Here is a 23755-nt window from a genome sequence, read left to right as displayed (position 1 = left end):
AAAACACATATTAAGGTATCAATAAAAACAGCTGTTAAAATATTACCATTCGACTAATTATAATCTGATCAAGTCTTGTTTGCTTTTGCATTAACTGTGTCTGCAGAAAAGAAAGAAGCCATCTATCGTGGCCTTATGTTGGCATGAGATTTGGGTTACAAGCAGGTCATTCTAGAAACAGATTTGAAATATTATTTGCATGTTGTGATTCATTTGATTCCCTCTAATCCGCCTCAATTTATTGATGACCAACATTCCATAGCATATGTTAAAATACTTCTTATATAAACCTAGAAATAAGAGATAGAAAACAAATATTTGACAATAATAGTTCAAATTTAAATGCCTAATATTCCCTGAATTAACCAGGTTTAAATGTTCAAGTAATATATAGTAGGAATTTCACTTTGATTTTTCCATTGACATTCAGACGAGCTAAATTTGCTTCTCTTGTATTTTGTTTGTCTCTGTGTGTGTGGTTAAAGAAAATAAAGTAAAACTGAATACATAAAGATCACATTTCACATCGATAAGCTCTTTTACAAAAAAAGAGGAAAAAAACTGTTGAAAAGGGGCATAGACAGAGGAATACCTACATGTTCTCTATGAACCCGAATGGACATCCATGGCTTTAAGTTCTCTAAGAGCTATTCACTAAAATATAGATTAGAACCTTACGAAAAATGTATAACAAGGAAAACCTAGACACTAATTGACAAAATACTATAACGCAGCTGAAACCTACTATTGTGATAGCAAATATAAGGAGTAACAAGTACAGGAACAGTTGTGAAAAGCTTCCAAAAAGACGGTTGATCAACAAGTTTAGGCAGTAAGCAGGCCATATAAAAGAAGTAATGCATATTAGTGGTTGAGTGTAGATAGTGCATTCACAGGCATGTACACTATCTAAAAAGTAGAGAAACAGGTATAATGAAGGTTTATATTATATTGTTGGCTGATCTAGATAAGATCAACTGGATAGTACATATGATATAATTTTTACACAGTTATATTATATTGTTGGCTGATCTAGAACTCTAATATTAATACGGCAATGAACCGTTTAACTAATTTCTAACACTTTGACAAAATCAAATGTTTATAGACATTCTATAAAGAGTTATGCACCATGTCATAATTCGTATTAACAGAAACTAATGATCATTTACCTATGAATCCTTAGGAAAATTCAAGCACCTAGTGAAAAGTATGTAATACTTAATAAAATTCTCCAGTGGAAATTCAGAAGATCAGCTAGTAAACTAACCTTGCAATATCCAGTGCAAGCTTCAGAGCTGTTATTGACTTTACTGCACCTTTCTATTTTAGAAATGCACGAAAATCTCCCTACATCAGGAACAGAATCAACAGTATACTTTGGATTATTGGTTACTCCAAAGGCTTTCTCTATGACTTCAATAGCTTTGACGGGGAAATAAATATAGGCAATTTTTTAACACCCTTTTATTTAGTAATTTATTGATGATTAACCATCAATTATATTTATTTGGATGCATGGTGCAGTATTCGTGATTTTGATTTTGTGAGAATTTCAAAGTACTTTAATCACAAAATCTTCTTGATTTTGTGATATCATAGCAACATTCCGGAGATAACTTCAGGAAGCAAGAGTAGTTCGTTTAATTTAAAGTACCTCGGGAAGATACTCTGTAATAATCATCATCGGGCTACTCTATGTCACAGCACCAAGAAATTAGACTACATTTGGGTGGCGTATTTTTTGTAGTAAGGCAAGATCATCCCTAAATGCCTTGCTGAAAAAACAGTAAGAAAACAAAGAAAAGAGTGCTTACTAATGGAAATAAACTGTCAAATGAGGAATGTTCTATTTCTAACATTATTGATAACCTATGACCAACCCACACTTTATCGTCGTCAGTGAATAATTCTTCTCCAAGTTTCTTAACAGCAACCTCAGTTCCATGCCATAAAGCAACACAAAACATACCCTACAACAATTTAACATGAAAAAATTAAAGATACGAAATGAAAATATATTGCAGATACTTCATCAACCTCAAAATTCTTGATCTACTTACCTGTAGCATGACTCACTACTTAGAAACATTCTCTTGAATCATAAATTTTTCCTTCTTCAAAAGGTTAAGGTAATAAATTTGATTCACTTTATGTAAAAGGAGTAACAAAAAATCAAGACTTGAAACATATAAAGAAACAGTGGTTTTAAGAAAATCTAAACATAGAAAATGCAAAGAAAAAGGGTTAAAAAATCAAATCTTCAAACGTGTTAAAGCATAAAAAATGAAGGAAAAAGGGAAATAGAAGGGAATCACAGGAGAAGCTTGAAATGCAGTAGGAAGATACTCTTTAAGTTTTGGTCTATCAAAGTTCAATTTTGAACTTGGTGATTTCAGCTTATTCATTAATATTTCGACATAATAATATGTACAGTAGTATCATAATAAAAAGAAAATGTTTGAGAAAAGAGAGTTTCGTTTAAAGAAAAGGAAGCTTCTGAAATTCAGACAAGTTTAATAATATTTATTTACTTTTCTAATTCATTAATTATTCTTTGTTTTTTAAATTACTGGGCATTTTTTCTTTGGGCCATACTATATCAATTTACTCTTCAATATACTTTAAAAAAAAATTGTTAAAGGTCAGGTTTTACAAATCTCCAGTTTCCACTATGTGAGAATACACTGGGTATGTTGTTGTTCGTACTAAATATGCGAAAATACGATTTTGTTTAAAGGGAGACTTTTAATGAAGGGCAAAAAGTTCAAACGTGATTTATAAGGCCTTCACACTTTTAATATAATAGAGATAAAATTTTAAAGTTTGGTATAAATTTTACTCACTATTTACCAATTTATATAAAGTATTTTAAATATGTATTAAATTTTAAAATTAAATGTTAAAATTTATGTTCTAAATTAAATTATATATTGTCTGTTACTATAAATCATCTTATTATAATTACATTTTATATAAAGTACAAATATATAAAATTCTAAGAATAAAAATAATTCTTCGTAAAAACAAAGTCATTTTAGAACTAGGAAATAAGTAAGTATAATGACTAAATTTCACTTTAATTAACTACACTTTTTTATCTTAAAAATTTTGCATTGTTTTCTTGATTTTTTTTATATTTAATAAAATAACATATGCACAATTAATATATTTTCCATATACGTTTATTCTTAAAAAACGCTTGCTACACGTGCAACGCATGTACTCTGTTCTAGTATATTCAAAGTGTGAAGACCCTTAGAAAAGTGATTTGATTTTTTTAACCTTCAATAAAAGACTCCTCTTTAGACAAAATTATCTTTTTACTATTTTTTTTACTATTTTAATGATATTAAATATTGACTATGATAAAAGTGAAAACCTTTCCTAATAAAAAAAGCATACCTTTATCTAATGTCCAAATAAAATTTGGCAAAAACCTAATCTAGCTAAATTAGAATCAGGCAAGGATTTAAAATTATATTTTCTATAAATTATTTTCTTACTTAAATTAAATATCACAATTAAAATTCCTTATATTAGATCTTCTTCTCACGTTCTTCTTTTCTTTTCACTGTAACTTTTTAAGGCTTTCTTGGATTCTCACCATATTTTTTAGTTGGACACAAATCTGAGTTCGTAGAAAGACGTGCAACTACAATTTTTTCTTTCAACTGATCATGTAGCAGTTGTTCTGTATTATACTCTTAAGTGTTTTAACTCTCTAATGAAGCCATCTTTTATGTTATCTAAATGCAACCAAGCATCTCTTATTTCATTTTTGACATTGATATTGTTTATCTCTATACTTTTTTTTGTTTCTATACTGGAAAGCCAGCTAGCCAAAGAATAATAGTTGTAAAAACCTTTATTTTTCACTTACTTCACACCTATTTTTTAGTTGTTAGTTTTTGTGATTTGAGAAATGAGGTGTTTCTTTTATTTTATTTTTGTAGCTTGTGGTCATCTTAGACAAGTAGGATTTTGTGTTGATTTTTGTTAGGTTAATTTTTTATTGATTATTATTACTATCATTACTATTTTTTTGAGTCAGTATCTATCAAAAATAGTCTCTTAGTCCATACAATTAATAGTAGTAAAATAGAGGTAAGTTTTATGTGTACATATATTGTTGTTTGTGTTGGAGATATCATATGTGCTTATAGGCTGCTATAATGGTTAGGATTTTACTTGGACATCACATGTACAATCATTAATATTGAAAAGGTAGGCATCTCATGCTATGACATTTTTTGTTGTATTTTCATTTGAAGATTTTTTTTTTTAACAAAAATACATGAGAAAAAGGATATATATGTTACTTGAAATTGAGTTATTCATCTATAATTTTTTTTTTAATTTTTGTATTGTTTGTTTTATTGTAGTAAAAAGATAGCAAAGACAAAAGTCAGTAAAAACTTTTTTTGTTCAATCTATGATAGATGATTCAATATTAAATTTTATATTTTTCTTATTGTTGCAGTTCTTAAATTTTGATTTTGTTTGTTTTATTATAATCAAAAGAAAGTGAAGACAGGTAAGTAAAGTCAACTTTTTTTTGGATCTATGATAGATGATTCTAACATTAGATTTTATATTTTTTTAATGTTTTAATGTCTTCTTCTTCTCTTGAACGTCTATGTCAGTAACCTTACACATAATTTATATATGTTCTAAATCGCCATTACTATGATTGCATAATTGATCTTTTAGGGAATATTGATTACCTCGATGAGGTTGTAAATATAATTAAAATAATACCTTTAAAGACAATGCAAACTTTGGGGACCACTTCTTACTGCAGCAAGGAATCAAGGTCATGCTGAACTTGGGGGAGCAAGTTCTACTTCATCTAACTGAAGTCAAACTACATAATAATGAAAATTATTTTCTTGTGTTAAATACATATATTGCTCTTGGTAGGTTGAGTAAAGCTAGGATGGCAATAAAGATCTTAAGAGACACACGAATTAAAAAGTTGTCAGGCAGTAGTTTTATCAAGGTGAAAGACACAGTTCATTAGTTTTGTTCTGAAGACAGATCACATTCACAGTGTGAAAATATATACTAAGTTCTTTCACAGTTAAATAGGGAGTCAAATAGAAAACTAGGGGATATGAAGATCTTCTTGATATTGATAACCCTCAAGAGGACCAATTATAAGACAACAGGTAGAATTTTGTGGAGTCTATTTTTTTTTTCTTTTTTTTTCTTTTTTTTTTTTTCTAAACTTTTCATGTTTTAGCTTTCTTTTAGGCATAGAAATTCTATAATATTTATTCTTTTGGGAAGTTTCTTTGTGAGCTTTGTTTATAATATTTCATATACAATTAATAATTTGAAATTGACTTATTGATAATTTTGGACAGATTTTCTCATAAGAAATTGGTTGATCATTCTGAATTCATAATAATTAATAATCTTATTAATTTAAAATTGTTTTCGTTTATGTTTTATCCATATCTATATTAAAAGTATGAGAGGCTTTAGAAATATTGTTTGAACATTTTGTCTTTCATTAAATGTTTCTGCTTTAGACAAAATTGTCTTTTTGCTATTTTTCTAATATTTAAGAGTTAAAAATTAAATAAATATATTTATGATAAATCCTTTTATTATTAGAAGTCATCAGAATTAATGACAACTAAATACTTTTTCACTGATTAAAGAATTCTAGATCAACAAAATATGATTTTATGAGGATCTGAAAAATCCAAAAATAAATATAAAAGCATTAGAATAAAAAAATTTAAGAAGTACCAAACTTTTAAAAGTTTTAGATGCATTTCTTCATTATTTTTTCAGCGGTAATTTTTTACAAAAACTTTTTGAGTCACTTCCAGTAGCTTTAGTAAAGCTCTTAAAATACGAGAAATCTCAATAAGTGAAAAGACTTTCTGTGGTTGAATCTTGAACCAATTTCATTATAGGTTCTAAAGACAACAATGCATGGACTCTTTCTGAGACGGATGGGGAAAGGATAAATCTTAGCTCCTTAAAAATTCAACTTAATGACAATAGGAGTGTGCGATTCATCAGATCTCTCAGTAGGATTTGAAGCCAAATAAAGTTTTGATCCTCTATCAGAGAAAAAAGAACGAACGAATTTTGTAGGATTCCTAAAACTATAGTGGTGTTAGATCAGCTTATAGAAAATGTTGATTCCACAGAAAGTGTTGATTCCATTTAAAACACTGATTTTGTCTTAAACATATATTAATGATTAATTTTAGATAATAATTTCTTAAGAAATAAAATAAACATCAAATCTAAAATTGAAATATATATTTACCGTTTAACCTTATTTTTTAGGACTTGAGATTAAGGGTAAACAGAAGGAGATGGAGATGGAGATAGAGAAAGAAAGATCCTTACTATTTTTAGTAGAAAATAATTAGACTCCAAATATATTACTTTTTTCTTAGTTATATTTAAATATTAAAAATAAAATATTTAAAAATATTATCTATTATAAATCCTAATAATCCTTACCAATGTAGAATAGTCATTCCGCTACCAGTGGATATTAGTTAAATCACACACTACAATACTTAATTTAATTTAATTATTTTTATACGAGAACATTGCGCATATTTAGTTATTTTCAATAAAAAGTTTTAACCAAATTATAACACTCAGAAATTAAATTTACATATATTATCTCTTAATTATTATCATCCTCAAGTTAGGTTCAATGAAACTTTAGCAAAATATCTTCCTCAATTGTACTTCTTATATATATATACACATTACAATGCATGACTTATTTTCTCAGTGATCGAAACTTTGTACTTAATCATTTAAGAAGTAGATTCAAAATTTAAATAGACTTAAATTTAAGATCTTTTACAAGTACCCAATATATTTTAAAAGTTGTATATTCATGTTTATTATTTATTGTAAGTTTAATAGATTTTACATATCAACTTATACTACAAAGTTAAAGTATTGGGTTCAAATATTTTCGTTACGGTAACAATGTATCGTTCCTTAACTTGGAGATAGTAATATATAGTCATATTTACATATTATTTGAAAGTTAATTTAGTATTGATAAAGTAATGTTCTTACATTTTTATTTCTTGTTGAACTTCCATGGAGAAGAAATGACTGAAAGTTTAGGAAAGTAAATTAATCGTGAATGTACAAGTCCTTTTTGTCTTCTACTAATATCAACCAAACTTATCAACTTCAGATTCTTTTTAATATATGTACCATCATAATTTTCATTTGGTTATATTGAGTTATTGTTTTCATTTAAAATTTATTATTTGCAATACAAAATTTATAGTAAGTATTTTGGGATTACACCTTTATTTTTAAAATTTCATGACAAACGCAAAAGTGATGATCCGTCAACCACTTGAAACTTTTGGTGGTAAAATATATATGTGCTTACACTAAAATATATGTTTATGTTTATATTATTATATTAAAGTGTGAAGGATATTTGAAAACTGATTTGAACTTTTTGTACTCCATTAAAAATTTCCATATTAAACAAAATTATTTAATTTTAAATAATTAAATGTTACATATGCGAGGCACGTGCAATTAAACTAGTTAAAAAATGTGCTTCCCAAAAATTAGGTCTGACTGTTGCGGTTTTTTTGAAAAAAATACTGAATTTTTTCTTTGAAAAAAAGATCTCCAAATAAGTTTGGGTTAGTTGAATAGAATTGAAAATGTAGTAGATAGTTTGAGTCCATTCCAAGGATGGAAACAACAGGACTCTTCAAACAACTATTAAAATTTAAAATCAAATGAAGGGTCCTTTTTTTGCTGTGTTTGGAAGAATTCAAAAGGGTCTTCAACTTCAAGAGTCAATAAAAACAAATTGTTCTAAGGTCTTGTAAGTTTACTATCACACACAGGTTACTTGTGAATACTCCAAATGCATTAATAAGTTTTTAATTACTTTTTATTTTGTTTTTCTCTGAATCTATATTTTGCAACTATATATGTGGATTCTTGTTTTATTTTTTCAAAGTAATTAGGTTATCAAAACTACTTAAAATTTGCAGAGTAGTACAATAGCTCATAAATTGCCAATTATGGTTGTTTGGTATTTATTCAATTTTATGTTTTTCAATTATTGAACCCATCAACTTCAAGAAGAGCACATTAAGTTTAATCTCAGTTTCAAAGTAAACCTTGCACTCAAAAAATTATTTCATATAAAAGTCAACTACAAGAAGTGTGGGACATGAATTCTGATTGAGGGATGAACTAAATATTTAAATTTTAATTATTGTTCTAACTCATTAGGGCTCGTCTGGTATATGGATGAAATAGACAACTATATCTCATGAGACAAACATATCTCATGTATTCTGATAAAGAAATGAATCAAATAGTCAAATTTTAACTGTTGTTCTAGCTCATTGAGGTTTGTTTGGTATATGAATGAGATAGACAAGTATATCTCATGAGATATTCACAAAATTAGCTATTGATAGACTTTAAAATCAATTGCACGTTGAATTTCAATTACTTCCCATCAAGCTATGTCACGATCCGAGATTACCCCTAGTTGTAACATGGTGCTTGAAACCACAAGTCATCCGAAGTTAATCCATGAAGTGGCATACTGCTTGAGCAACTGATTTAGAATATATAAAATAGTTAAGTTTGCTGTTCAGAAACATAATCATGGCATAATATGGATAAATATAATACTTACAAAGTTTACATCTTGATAAAATTGAAGAGAGAAATGAATTTACATTTCATGACTCGAACTGACTATCTATGAAGCCTCTACTATATTGACTATAGATAGTTGGGACATGCCTCCAACTACCCCAAATCAATACATATGAATATATACAATGTAGTACATGAATTACAACTGACTGGAGTCCCCGAAATAGGAGAATTCATCACCCGCTGGCTGGAAACTGCAATTGTCTGGTTATGATATGTAGGTTACAACTGGTACCTACATTATGAGACAATGTAGCTCATAGACATATATGTGGATTAGTACTTTAGAATGTACTGAGTAAGAGAGGGTGGATGCAATAAGTAAAACTGGGTAGATACATGATCTTAAAACATGCATGCTAAGTACTAGTAGACTCACCAATAGACTGAAATCAACTAAAGCCGAAGTATCTTAAAACATGAGTAACAAACATAATCTGATAAGCTGGTGAGTCACTACACTTAGTTTCTTAAGTCTTTACTTTAGTAGAATAAGTATAATTGAAGTTGGGAAACAATAAAAACATGAATACTGTATGTAAACCTCATGTAAAGCCAAACATGTTGTAAAACTATACCGAGGATCATGTATGAATTTTGAGTCTGAAATTGTGGGATGGAAATTGACATAACTCGAGGATCTAAATATACTGCATAGCTCGAGGATCTAAATATAACAATATATTGAACATGAATACATGAACATACAAAAACAAACATAACATGTACCGAGCTGATCTAAATAACTGAATAACTGATACCTGTGTGACTGAATGATTGAAATCTAAGTAAAGAGATAACTAATGTCTATATACTGAGTAGCTGATAGCTGAATACGGACTAACTAATTTTTGAACACTGAATATCTGATGACTGGATACTGAATAACTGATATCTGAATACTGATTAACTGATATTTGTATACTAATTATCTGATATTTAAATATTGATCATGTAATACTGAACTATACTTAGTTTAAATAACTGTACTGAAACTGTGGGAGGTATCATGCAATCGACATTCTCCAATCTGAGATAATTGAGGTCCAACCTATAACCCTAGTTGGAAGGGTGTCAGTACCGTGCCACGGGTACTAACAATTATTGTGTGGATCCACTAAACTAGTGTCCCGAAGGACTAAGGAGTCACCCTCTACTGGCAGGTGCTCCATGAGATACGTGTCAGCCCTCAACTGGCAGATAGACAACTCAAACCTAATCTGACTACGTAGTTCTGTAACTCAGGGATTGCTACTAAGGGTCACACTCTCTACAGACATATGATCCCACATTTCTGGATTTGCTCAGTGCTAACTGCTACTCCTAACTATACTGACACTGGTACTGAACTGAACAAAGGTTAACAGAATATTTTTCTAATAGTGCTTAACATAATCATATCAACTGAATAAATAAGAATACTCATGGTTTAACTGAATCACTACTTGAAAGATTTGAAGTCATGTAAAACCTGTAGGTATCAGGTGTTCACAACCCACCAGCACGGAATGACCATAATTTATAACAATAAGCTTTTAATACAATAATATGGGATCATAGTTCAAAACCAAAAAATGTAGACATTTTATCAAACATGTTAGGATCATAAACTTGAACATGAGAATGTGTTAAACATAGGAAATCAGCATGATTCATTTGGCTAAATTAACAAATTGGGGAATTTATCATGAAACTCATTTAAACTAGACTTGGGAACTAAAATTTAAAGCATGAGGAAATCAAATCTTTCATGAGATCATACATAGGCTGAACTGAATTTGAATTACCAAGGAAAAATATGACTTAAACCCATCTTGAACATGTAAAATACCATAGTAAAGGAAAACTCTATAGTTTAATTTAAAGAGAAGGTTTTTTGGCTCAATGGGTTAAAGAGACCCATTGATGAATACCCCACATACCTTAATTTAAAGAATTCTTGAAGAAAATTGAAATTAGAATTTGAACCCTTGAATTCTTGATGAAAAAAGTTTGAATCTTAGGGCTTGAATGATGAACTTATGAAAGAAACTCTATTCTTGATGTTTTCTTCAAGATTCTTGAACTTAGAAGCTTGAATTCTTGGATTTCTTGAGAAAAAAAATCTTGGATTATTGTTTTTGAAAAGGGGGAGGGTTTTTGTGTGAGTTTATTCGAAGAAGATGGGTAAATAATTCCCTTTTAGGCATTATAATTCGAGCCTTGGACTTTTTGGGTTGAGAGGAAAGGACCAAAGTACCCCTTGACCCTTAAGAAGTTGAAACAACAAAAGAATAGACCCCGCAGTGCGGTGCTTATTCTGTGGGAGTAGCCCCCGTGCCGCCCGCCTTAGTCCAGGGGGATAACCCCCGCAGGGAGAGCCTATCGTCTTCCCCTACTGTCTCTCACGAAAAAGGCCATAACTTTTCACTTGGGTATCGAATTAAGGAAAATTTAATATCGTTGGAAATCTAACTCAATTATATATAGTTTAGTGGGTTTTGTGCTGAAGAATTTCATATATATATATATATATAAAGTTATACACGTTCAAAGTTGACCCTTGTAGAATTGAATACAAAGATTTGGCCAAACCAAAGGCTCTTAGCTCAACTTCTCTCGAAGTGATTCCTATGAACATTTTTTTTACCTCAAAAGCATTCTTATATTAAGATAATACACATTTATTCAAATACCAATCATGGAATTAAAGTTTACACATATAGGAATAATGATTCAAAGTCTAGCCCAAAAATGCGGGGTGTTACCTTATCTCTCCCTGGAATTATTCATCCTCGAATGATGGATAGGAACTTTTTGAAGTCTTATGAGTATGGAATAATGTACACATGACACGTCTGGTAATGAAGGATGTAGCTGACCTGAAACATTATAACTTTTATCATGAAACTAATTTCTAAGCTAACTCGTACAAGGAGTTTTACACTATCTGAGGTGGAATACTTGAAAAATTGAGATTATGCACTGAACACTTATGAACTGAGTCATGAATAAATAGTTGAATCTGAAATATAATGCTTGGACTAAACTAAATTTGCAACTTGTATGGACGTGAATGAATTACCTCATGTAATAGCCATATTTATGAGACTTCAGCTAGTAGACTAGATGGAAAGATGGAAAACCATAGGAACTTGTCTGTCTGACTGCTAAACTGAATTTCTGGCTATATGGATTGAATTATATTGCAAGCTTATACTCAATTGGAGTATTTCTTCAACACTCTTTGCAAGAAGTTCTAATACCATTAGAGAGAAAAGAATTCTTGGGCATGATCTGAGTGAGATACCTAAAAAAGGAATCTTAATATAGCTATAACTTTGTAACATAGAACATAGGCCTATGAAACATAAGCTGGGGTAGAATTACTCGGCCTTAGGCAATGCATCTTCCCAATTCAAACTTAGCCTACTCCTTAAAAACTCGACGAGTACATGTAATTACTCTATTCAAAGTATAAGTTGAACTACATACCCTCACCATGTTCAAGCCTGACTCGAAATCACAAGGTACTGCACATAACACCATAATAATAGTCTGAACCATGAATTCAATACCCCGAGCATTTTAATAACTTCTTATCTCAACAATAGTTATTCTTATCCCTTCAATAACTAAATTCAACCTCTTATTAGGAATTTACTGTCACACAATGCACCCATCCACTTAGATATCAACATGATATTCAAGCCTATCATGATAACCATATATGAACTTCTAGACGAACAACCCATAAAAACAACTTTCTCATATTCTCTAGACCTCTATTAATAACAACTTTCTTGTACTATTCTTAAGAAGACACACATAGAATTCTCAACTAATCATGACATATATCAAAAGCTCTACCTCAATCATCCTTCACACTTATAACCTGAGATACAACCAGCATGCAACAATCTTTCCCCAACATGAGACATTTACTCTCTCCTATTTAAACAATTAATCATCACCACTATCATTACATAAGGAGAGGTTACTGAAAGGTTAGAACACGAGGACCTAAAATATGAAAGAATACTATACATAACTTGGACAATTAACTGAAGCCCGAGGAATTGAGTATTAAAAGCATGACTTCATCAAAGAGATCAAAACTGAGGACATACATGTAATAATCTAAATTTCATTGGTCATTCAGAGTGTAGCATGAGTACCTGGAACTGAGCATACTGTAGAGCATGAGTACATGATTCATGAGCTACATGACCTGAGTTGGGAGTTCATAAATTCATGGAGTATGATTCGTACTACTGAGTGAACTAGAACTCTTCATACAAGGATTTAGAAGCTTACATGATTCTATAGAAAGTGCATGAATATGAGCCATGATCATAGAGCTGACATATAAGGCATGAGTAGATGTCTCATGACTAAAGTACAAATATTGCACTGAGAAAAGAATGGGTCAAGCATCTTCCTCCCGTACTAATGTTCTACAATACACTGGCATCATTATTAGAAACTGAAAGCCTGACTTGGTTACTTGTTCTATCATCTCCCCCTTAGCTTTAAGCCATCATTCTAAGTATGTGGACCATTTAGATAAACTCTAAGCTGAACTGTAACTACATTACTCTAGATTCCAAGATATAACAATACATGTAAATAATAAACTCACCCTAAAAGACTATACCAGAAAGTATAAAATTCACTGCTAATACATTCTTCTAAGATACAGCTCTTAACTTTTTATAGCCCCAATAGTCATCATATAATAACTCAGACACTTACTAACTTAGAATCTTCATGAGTATCACAATACCATGAGTTCACACCATCTAGAATTTCAATTCTTCTTACTATTAGATCAATTGTCCAAGATTTAAACTTAGATTCCACGTAACATGGATATTCCCAAACCTTAAATGAACCATAGTACTTCCATCATAGCCTACCAATATTATATCTCTAAACTTATATTTTCCCCAAATCACGAGAATTACCCTTACACCAACATATCTTACATCAACAACATATAATTTTGAATCAACATATATAAATTCTTGCATGCATTTTTTCAAGCCTACTAATTTACCTTTCATACAACTAGCCTCGTGGGTGTGTAATCTACTAAATCTAGATAAACACTATGCCCACTTTACTGCTCCTAAATTTTTGAGTTTATGCTTCTAACTCTAGATCATATACTATCAGAGAATTCTGGGAAGGGATCTGAAAACACATCTGACTTTGGCTTGGTGCACTATTTTTATAAATCATGAATGAAATCTTTCATACTTTGGAACATAAAGGCACTAATGGAATACTTTCAAGCCTGTATACAATCCCATAACTATCTGTGGGGACTGTCTGAGAAAACTCTATTTATAAGGATTCAAGATGGTTATTTCTATTGCCTTAAGAATGAGGCAGAGTTGGCACAAATGTATTTATGTAAGTATCTACATAAGTTCCTTTAAAAGCACTTCTACTACACGATCTGAGACATAAAAGAAGGAAAACATTTATTAAATGCCCTATAGCCTCTCAAAGAAAAGTATAAATGTCTCCATACCATTCCATAAGACTCTACTAGACACGACTTCATAGACATTCTAGGACACTTAAACTCTGCGCTCTGATACCAAGTTTGTCACGACCCGAGATACCTCCTAATTGTAACATGGTACTTGGAACCACAAGTGATCCCAAGCTAACCCATGAATTAGCATACTGCTTGAGCAATTGATTTAGAATATACAAAATAGCTAAGTTTTTAGGGTGGAAATATAATCATGGCATAATCTGGATAAATATAATACTGATAAAGTTTACATCCTGATAAAACATAAAGAGAGAACTAAAATTTACATTTCATGACTCTGACGGACTATCTATGAAGCTTCTACTATACTAACTATAGATTGCTGGAACATACCTCCAACTACCATAAATCAATACATATGAATAAATAAAATACAATACATAAACTGCAACTGACTGGAATCCCCCAAATAGGAAAACTCATTACCTGCTAGCTGAAAGCTACAATTGTCTGAATATGATGTGTAGGATACAACTGGTACCTACATTATAAGACAATGTAGCACATAGATATGTATGTGGATCAGTACTTTGTAATGTACTGAGTAAGCAGAGGTGAATGCAATAAGTATAACTGAGTAGATACATAATCTTAAAATATGCATGCTAAGTGCTAGTAGACACACCAAGAGACTGAAATCAACTAAAATCTGAAGTATATTTAAACATAAGTAACAAACATAATTTCATAAGCTGGTGTTAAATCTTTACTTTTTTAAAATAAGAAGAAATAAAGCGGGGGAGCAGTAAAAGCATGAATGTTGTAGGTAAATCTCATGTAAAGCTGAATATATTATAAAACTATACTGATGATCATGTATGAATTCTGGGTCTGAAAATATGGGATGGAATCTGACATAACTTAAGAATCTGAATATACCTATATACAGAGCATGAATACATGAACATATAAAACCAAACATAACATGTATCAAGCTGATCTGATTAACTGAATAACTGATGCCTAAGTGACTGAGTGATTGAAATCTAAGTAAAAAGACAACTAATGTCATATACTAAGTAGCTGATATCTGAATACGGACTAACTGATTTTCGAACACTAAATAGTTGATAACTGGATACTGATAATTGATATCTGAATACTGATTGACTGGTATCTGTATACTGATTGAATGATATTTGAATGTTGATCATGTAATACTGGACTGTATTTATTTTGAATAACTGTACTGAAACTATAGGAGGTATCATGTAATCGACGAGCCCCAATCTGAGCTAATTGGGGTCCAAGATGTAACCCCAGTTGGAAGGGTGTTAGTACCGTGCCACGAGTACTAACTCTGGCTGTATGGATCCACTAAACTAGTATCTCGAAGGACTAAGGATTCACCCTCTACTGGCAGGTGCCCTCATGAGATATGTGTTAACCCTCAACTGGCAGGTAGACATCGCAAACCTACACTAGCTACGTAGTTTTGTAACTCAGAGATTTCTACTGAGGGTTACACTCTCTACTGGCATATGAGCCCCTATCCCTGAGTTTGCTCGGTACTAACTCCCACTCCCAACTGAACTGACAATGGTACTGAACTAAACTAAGGTTAACATTATTTTTGATAGTTCTTATCATGACCATATCAACTGAATAAATAGAAATATTCATGGTTTAACTGAATCATTACTTGAAAGATCTGAAGTCATGTAAAACACGTAGGAATCGGGTGTTCATAACCCGCCAGCATGGAAAGATCATAATTTAGGATAATAAGCTTTTAAAATAATAATATGGGATCAATGTTCAAAACACAAAGGCATAGACATTCATCAAATATGTGTGGATCATAAACTTGAACTCGGGAATGTGTTAAACATAGAAAATCAACATGATTCACATGGCTAAATTAATAAATTATGGAATTTATCATGAAATTTACTTAAACAAGACATGGGAACTAAAATTTAAAACATGAGAAAATCAAATCTTTGATGGGATATGTATGGGATGAACTGAATTTGAATTACCAAGGAAACGCATGAATTAAACACATCTTGAACATGTAAAATACCATAGTAAAAAAAACTTCATAGTTTAATTTAAAGAGAAGGTTTATTAGGCTCAATGGGTGAAAGGAACCCTTAATGAATACCCTACATACCTTAATTAAAAGAATTCTTGAAGAAACTTGAAATTAGAACTTGAACCCTTGAATTCTTGAGGAAGAAAGTTTGAATCTTGGGACTTGAATGATTAACTTGTGAAAAAACTCTATTCTTGATGTTTTCTTGAAGATTCTTGAACTTGTAAGCTTGAATTCTTGAATTTTCCGAGAGGAAAATCTTGGATTATTGTTCTTGGGAGGGGGGTTGTATGTGTCGATTTGAAGAAGATGGGCAAATAATTCCCTTTTGGATATTATAATTCCTGCCTTGGACGTTTAGGGTTGAGGGAAAAGGACCAAAGTACCCCTTCACCCTTAATAAGCTAAAACAACGAATGAATAAACCCCGCAGTGTGCCCTTTGTCTGGGGGAGTAGGCCCCGCGCCACCCACCTTAGTATAGGGGGATAACCCCCGCAACACGAGCCTATCGCTTGCCCTTATTGCCTCTCACGAAAAAGGCCATAACATATTTCTCTGGTATCGGATTAAGGCAAAATTGATATCGTTGGAAAGCTAACTTATCTACAATTTGGTGGGTTTTGATCGGAAGAATTCCACATATATAAAAAGTTATGCACGTTCAAAGTTGATCTTTGTAGAATCGAATACAAAGATTTGGTCGAATCAAAGGCTCTTAGCTCAACTTCGCTCTAAGTGATTCCCATGAACACTTTTCACCTCAAAAGCATTCTTAACACTAGGATAATGATCATGGCACATGTATTCAAGTACTAATCATGGAAATAAAGTTTACACACGTAGGAACAATGATTCAAAGTCTAGCCCGAAAATGCGGGGTGTTACAAGCTATTTATATAATTTTAGTGAAAATTTTATTTAGGAGAAGGTGAAACATTGTAGTAAATACTACAACACGTAAAGGGTCTTTTTTTTTTTTTTACTTCCTTATATAATAAATTTTGAAGAAATAGTATTGTCATTAAATTTTATTTTTAGCAATCATGATAACGATTTTGAGATGGAGGGAGTATCATTAGCAATTCACGTTTTGTATTAAATAATTTGGAATAAATATGCAACACACATTTTCGTAAAATAATTTTCTTAAATATGTTTATGATATATTTCTCGTAGATTCCTATTTTTTTCTTAAGTTTTTTTGCTAAAAAATTTCATCCTTCTTGAGATATGAGTACGGTTAATTACTAATTACGAAATAAAACCGTCAGAAATAACAAACACCTTCTCATTATAGAGAAAATAAAAGACATACATTTTCTCTTTACATAAAATAGAAATAACTGCGTAGAAGTACATTAAGAATATTTGAATAATAAAATTAAAATATTACAAGCTACGATAATAAAACACTCATCTAAACTTTCATATACAATAATATATAAAGATTGTACGTTAAAAGAATATTGTGTTGAGCTCCCTAAAACCTGAGGAGTTTCACAATAAAGGAATTCCTTGAACCTTTCCTCTCATTTGTTTACTACTCCTTTTTAATTAGTCTACATTTAATTACTTTATATCCTACAGTTTATTTTTATTTTTTTAGTATTAACTTGGTACATTCCTTAAAGAATAATAAATAGAATGATAATTTTATTATTTTATCTTTTAAATATAATAAATTCAATATCTTTAGAAATGTAGTAGGAAATGGCCATAGTTAATAACAAAGATAAATTAGGAACTAATAAATTATGTTTTGATTTTCTAAATTAGATAAATAAAAGTAGACATTTATTTTTAATATAATAAACAGTAGAGTGGACCAAGGGAGTATAACTATTCCTATTTCCTAATTATTTATACTTATTTTTATACCAATGAAGAGGTTGACAAACGTAAAGTTGATTAGTATGGCTAATTTATGTATTTATTGAAGGGTATTATATTCTCTCAACTTTATCGGGTTATGATAGTCCAGAAGAAAGAAGTTTCAAGAAATGTTTTCCAAGTACCAAATACTATTCTCTCTATATTATTGTTGGTAAAGACAATCAATCTTGTATTTACACATCAAGAAGTTCCTACAACCAATGAACCAAACAAAACTCAGCTACAATGTAAAACCTGTAGTTTCTTTCATTAGTTTCAGGAAAATTCCTCTTACTCCCTGTGTTTCATTTTACTGGACCTCTATGCTAAAAATAAATATTTTATTTTACTTGTCCATATTAGCAAATCAATTGAATTGAATTACCTTTTTTTATATTATTCTTAGTATTAAATAATAAGATAAAATAATAGTGGCCAAATTTAAAGTTTCAAAATCTTATTAATAATGTTAGTTTAGTTTTAGTCGAAGTGACCATAAGGTGACAAGTTCCACTTCTAATTCAAGTTTTCCTAAGAGTGTGGTTAGGCCTATCGTCTTATATTTGTCTTGCTGAAGGACATAATCTGATGCTCTAGAGGAAGGCAATGAATTGTTAATATCAACAGGCAGTGGCGTACGCGGAAGCAATGTCAATTTTTATGTAAGAAAGGAAAAAAATTTAATTACCATAATTTTGCACATGATATGTCTTTGTTCCATTGGTATAGTCTAGTTTCTCTCTAGAAGAGATCTTGGGTTCAATACTACCTAACACCACCATCTAAAAAAAATTTTGCAAATAAGGAAATTTGCAGGAAAAAAATTACAACTAGAGGTTCAAACCCCCAACCCCTGAGGAATAAAGAAGGCACTAGACCATTGTACCAAGATAAGTTCTTTATTAAGTAGTGTCATTTCATTTAATATCACTCCACTCCTGTCAATGAGGGATAAGTAATATGAAGCGGGAGAGTATTTCGCTCCTGTCAACAGAGGATAAGTAATTGATTTCTAGGCAAATGCTAGTTCACTATACTATGTAAAGGACAACTCAACCTAATATTATAATTGCTTTTATGAAGTCAACTTGTTTGGATTGGTTTCTCGTTTCATTAGTAGTAGTCCTTATTTACTACAATTATAATTAGAGTGTGTAGTGTAATGAATAAGAGATGAGAAAGGATAGAGAAATGAATTGGGAATTGTGATAAGTAAAATTAGGAAAGTAGCTGGAGTAGCTGAGATATGAGGAGTTAAGGGTAGTGGATTACACATGTAAGTCATCTGCAGAGTAATAAGGGCATGTACTGGTCATGTGTGAGTTGATCCAACGGCAAAGAAGAGGTTATAATTGGCAAGATCAACGTAGTAGATTCATAAAGCAGCTGAGAATATCTTTTATACTCCCACTCAGAGGGAAGGGCATTTTTAAATGAACTTATGGTATTTTCCTATCTCTCTAAAAAATTCTTTCTTTTTTCTTCTTCCCTCCTTCTCTGCTTTCTTCTTAATTCTTATTCTCAACCTCTCAATTTCAGGTGAATCTCCATGGATGGACGCTAACAAGATTCCTCCATTAGAGTAGTTGAATGTAGTAATTGACTGCAGTACTGTAATAGTTCCTAAAAAATCAGTAAAAAATCTCAATTCTACTTGTATTGTGCAATTTGAGTATTTTCACTACAATTTCCATGATAATCCATTACAAATTAGTATCTGATCAAATCCTGTCCCTAACAATGATGGTAACTAAAATGCGATACAAATCCATGGAGGACTTTATCAAGAAGGTGGATACTTAGTTTCAAAGTCACATAGCTGAAGCAGAGAAGAAGTTTGAATCTCACGATGCGAAGTTGGATAATCTGGGGAAGAAATTAGATGTATTGATGGAGCATTTAATTTTGAAGCAGGAAGGAATTTTGGGTAGTGGTCCAGGCGATAGAGATCATTCTAAAGGGCCTAGTAATCGCGCTAGAATTGGGGAGCAGATGGACAAAGGATAGAGTTGCAATTCAGGCAATTATCATCATCCTAGGGTTAAGTTTCCCTTCTTTAATAGAACTGACCCTTGCTCTTGGTTGCATAAAGAGGAGAGGTACTTCTAGTACCATCACATCCTGAACCCGGAGCAATAGTTGGAAATTGTGGTTCTTCACCTGTAAGACAAGGCAGAGTTATGGTACTTTTCATATCACCTAAGTAGAGGTAATATGAAATGGCAGGACTTCACTGATGAAATATGTAAAAGGTTTTAAAGAGCTTATAATAGTTAGTTGAATCCGATAGGAGATTTCAAAAAAATCAAAACAAAAGGCACTGTTGATGATTAACTTAAGCAGTTTGAGGAACTAAAGGCCTAGGTTCTCATAAGAAACCCCACACTTCTGAAAGAACTCTTCTTGGAATTCTTCATTGAAGGACTGAAAGAGGAAATCAAACATGTAGTTAAAATGTTGAATCCTTATTCTTTAAGTCAAATAGTAGATAAAGCGAGACATTAAGATAGACTTTTACTAGTTCAACAGAGAAAGGATAAAGGACAAGGTAGTAGAGGATTTGTTAGAGGGGGTTACCAAGATGGTACCATGGTAGCACAAGGGGCAAACAATTCTTATAGGTCCCAACTTACCAAGTTATTTGAGAAAAGAAAGGCCCAGGGTTTTGTTATAAATGTGATGAGAAATACCATATGGGTCACCAGTTTAAGCAAAAGAAACTTAATACCATGACTACTGATATGGAGGTTACAAAGGTTGAATTGCACCCTGATTTGGGGTTAGTAGAAACACCCATAGAAGTTAATGGTAAACAAGTAGATGAGGAGGTTCTGCAAGAAGCCATTAGCCTAAACGCTTTATTTAGCACAGAGGTTCCTAATACCATTAGGCTATAGGGAGAAGCTAAGAAGAACAAAGTGACTATTCTCTTGGACTCAAGCAACACCCACAGTGACTCGGACATAGATACTGCCAGGAAAATTGGGTGTAGTGTATGTGAGGCTACTCCTATGAGAGTAATTGTAGTTAATGGGAGTCAGATTCTGAGTCAACACTTATTTCCTAATTTCAAGTGGAAGATAAAAATGGTTGAATTTGTGGACTCCATTAGACTAGTAAGATTAGGTGGCAATGGTATCATTCTTGGTGGAGACTGGATGAAGGACGATAATCCAGTGTTGCTGAACTTTGTAGAATATAAGATGGAGGTGATTCACAAAGCCAAGAGGGTGGAATTGAAGGGAATATACCATCCGACAGAGTTTAAAAGCATGTCGGCCAGTAGTGTAAAACAACTATTCAAAAGGGGGCAAGCTATTTAGGCTCACCTTTTTACTGTTAGTGCTACTAGTGTTGAGAACAAGGAGGTGATTCCATGTGAAATCCAGCTGATCTTCGATGATTTTCCTGATGTATTTGCTGAACCAAAAACCCTGCCACCACAAAGAAGTCAAAATCATCACATTCCCTTAAAGAAGGATGCAGAACCAGTTAATATCATACTATATAGGTACAATTATTTTATAAAAAATAAGATTGAGAAATAGATGTCAGACATGCTGACACAGAGGACTATTCAACCTATTCACTCTCTTTTTTGATCTCTATTATTACCAGTTAGGAGAAAAGATGGAAGTTGGAGATTCTATATTAATTATAGGGAACTTAACAAAATTACTATTAAGGATAAGTTTCCCATACCCTTAGTAGAAGACTTGATGGATGAATTATATGGTTCTACTATTTTTTTGAAGATTGACTTAAGAGTAGGGTATCACCAAATCCAGATGAAGACCGAAGACATCCACAAAATAGGATTTGTTACACATATGGTACACTATAAGTTTAAGGTCAACTTTCCAAATCCTCAAGAACCATGTGTTCAGAGACTACTTGAGAAAGTTTGTATTGATTTTTTTATCATATATTGGTGTACAGTTCTAAATTAATGGAGCACCTAGATCATCTGAGAAAAGTGTTATTGGTATTGAGATATGAGAGACTCTTTGCTAAGATGTCTAAATGCTCATTTGGTCAGTCTCAAGTGGAATTCCTTGGTTATATTATTACTTTACAAGGTGTGTCTACTGACCCAACCAAGATTGATGTTATGGTTAACTGACCTAAACCCAAATCACTGAAGAGTTTGAGGGGGTTCCTAGGACTCACCGAATACTATAGGAGGTTTGTTAAGACCTATGGGATTATCAGTAGACCCCTTACTAATATTTTGAAAAAGAATGCATTTCAATCAAATAAGGAGGCTGAGCTTGCTTTTGAATGACTTAAGGAAGCTATGACTACAGTTTCAGTCTTGTCTCTTGCTGATTTTACCAAACCATTCATCATTGAGAATGATGTATTTTCTAAAAGAATGGGGCCAGTATTGATGCAAGAAGGGAGGCCCTTAACATATTTTAGCAAGGCATTAGGACCTAGAAACTTAGGTCTCTCCACTTATGAAAAGGAATACATAGTTGTACTAGCAACTATTGACAGATGGAAACATTACTTGCAAAGGGGGATTTTATAATCAGAACAGATCACCAGAGCTTAAAATGCCTCTTGGAACAAAAGGTCACTACATTATTGCAACAAAAAGGACTGACTAGACTAATGGGACTAGATTTCAAGGTACAATACAAGAAGGGCATGGATAATTGAGTGGCTGATGATTTATCAAGAAGGGTTGGAGAGAAAGTGGCAGAATTGAGGGTTGTCACTGCTGTGGAACCCACATGGATGTTAGAAGTGTGTGCAAGATATGAGGATGACCCTATAGCTCAACATACAACTGATAACAACTTTAATCACCAATCTTAATAGCAAACCTGATTTTAGTTTGCAGCAGTGTATTGTCAAATACAAAATGAAGCTTTATATTTGAAAGGGCATGGGGCTGAGGGAGAAACTCTTTGAAGTGTGGCATAAGTCCCCATTAGGGTGAGGCATTCAGGCCAATAGGGAACTTATAAGAGGATTTAAATAATTTTTAATTGGCCTAACATGAAGTCTAATGTGGTGAGATGGGTTTCTACATATGATCTTTGCCATAGAATCAAGATAGAAAATCTGCCATATCCTAGGTTGCTCCACCCTCTACCTATTCTGAAGGCTTCGTGGCAAGATATTGCCATGGATTTTATTGAAGGTTTACTAACCTCTGGCCATAAAAATAACATTCTGGTTGTAGTGGATAGACTGACTAAATATGGGCATTTTCTAGGGTTGAAACATCCCTACAATCCCTAAGAGGTGGCTAAGCTCTTTCTTAAAGAGATATAGAAATTGCATGGCCTACCAAGGTCTATTGTTTCAGAAAGGGACTCTATCTTCACTAACCATTTTTGGCAGCACTTATTCAAGGTAATGGGAACTAAGTTGAATCTTTCTACTTCCTATCAACCTCAGTCTGATGGCCAAACTGAGTGACTGAATGACTATTTGGAGACTTATTTAAGAGCTGTAGTATCCATCAATCCCAAATAATGGCTGAATTGGTTACCCTTAGCCGAATGGTGTTACAACACCAATCATCACACTTTCTTAAAATCTACCCCTTTTGAAGCCTTATACGGCTATGTCCCT

The sequence above is a fragment of the Capsicum annuum genome, chromosome 7 (genome assembly GCF_002878395.1).
Source record: "Capsicum annuum cultivar UCD-10X-F1 chromosome 7, UCD10Xv1.1, whole genome shotgun sequence".
Classification (NCBI taxonomy): Eukaryota; Viridiplantae; Streptophyta; class Magnoliopsida; order Solanales; family Solanaceae; genus Capsicum; species Capsicum annuum.
This window is presented reverse-complemented; position numbering follows the sequence as displayed.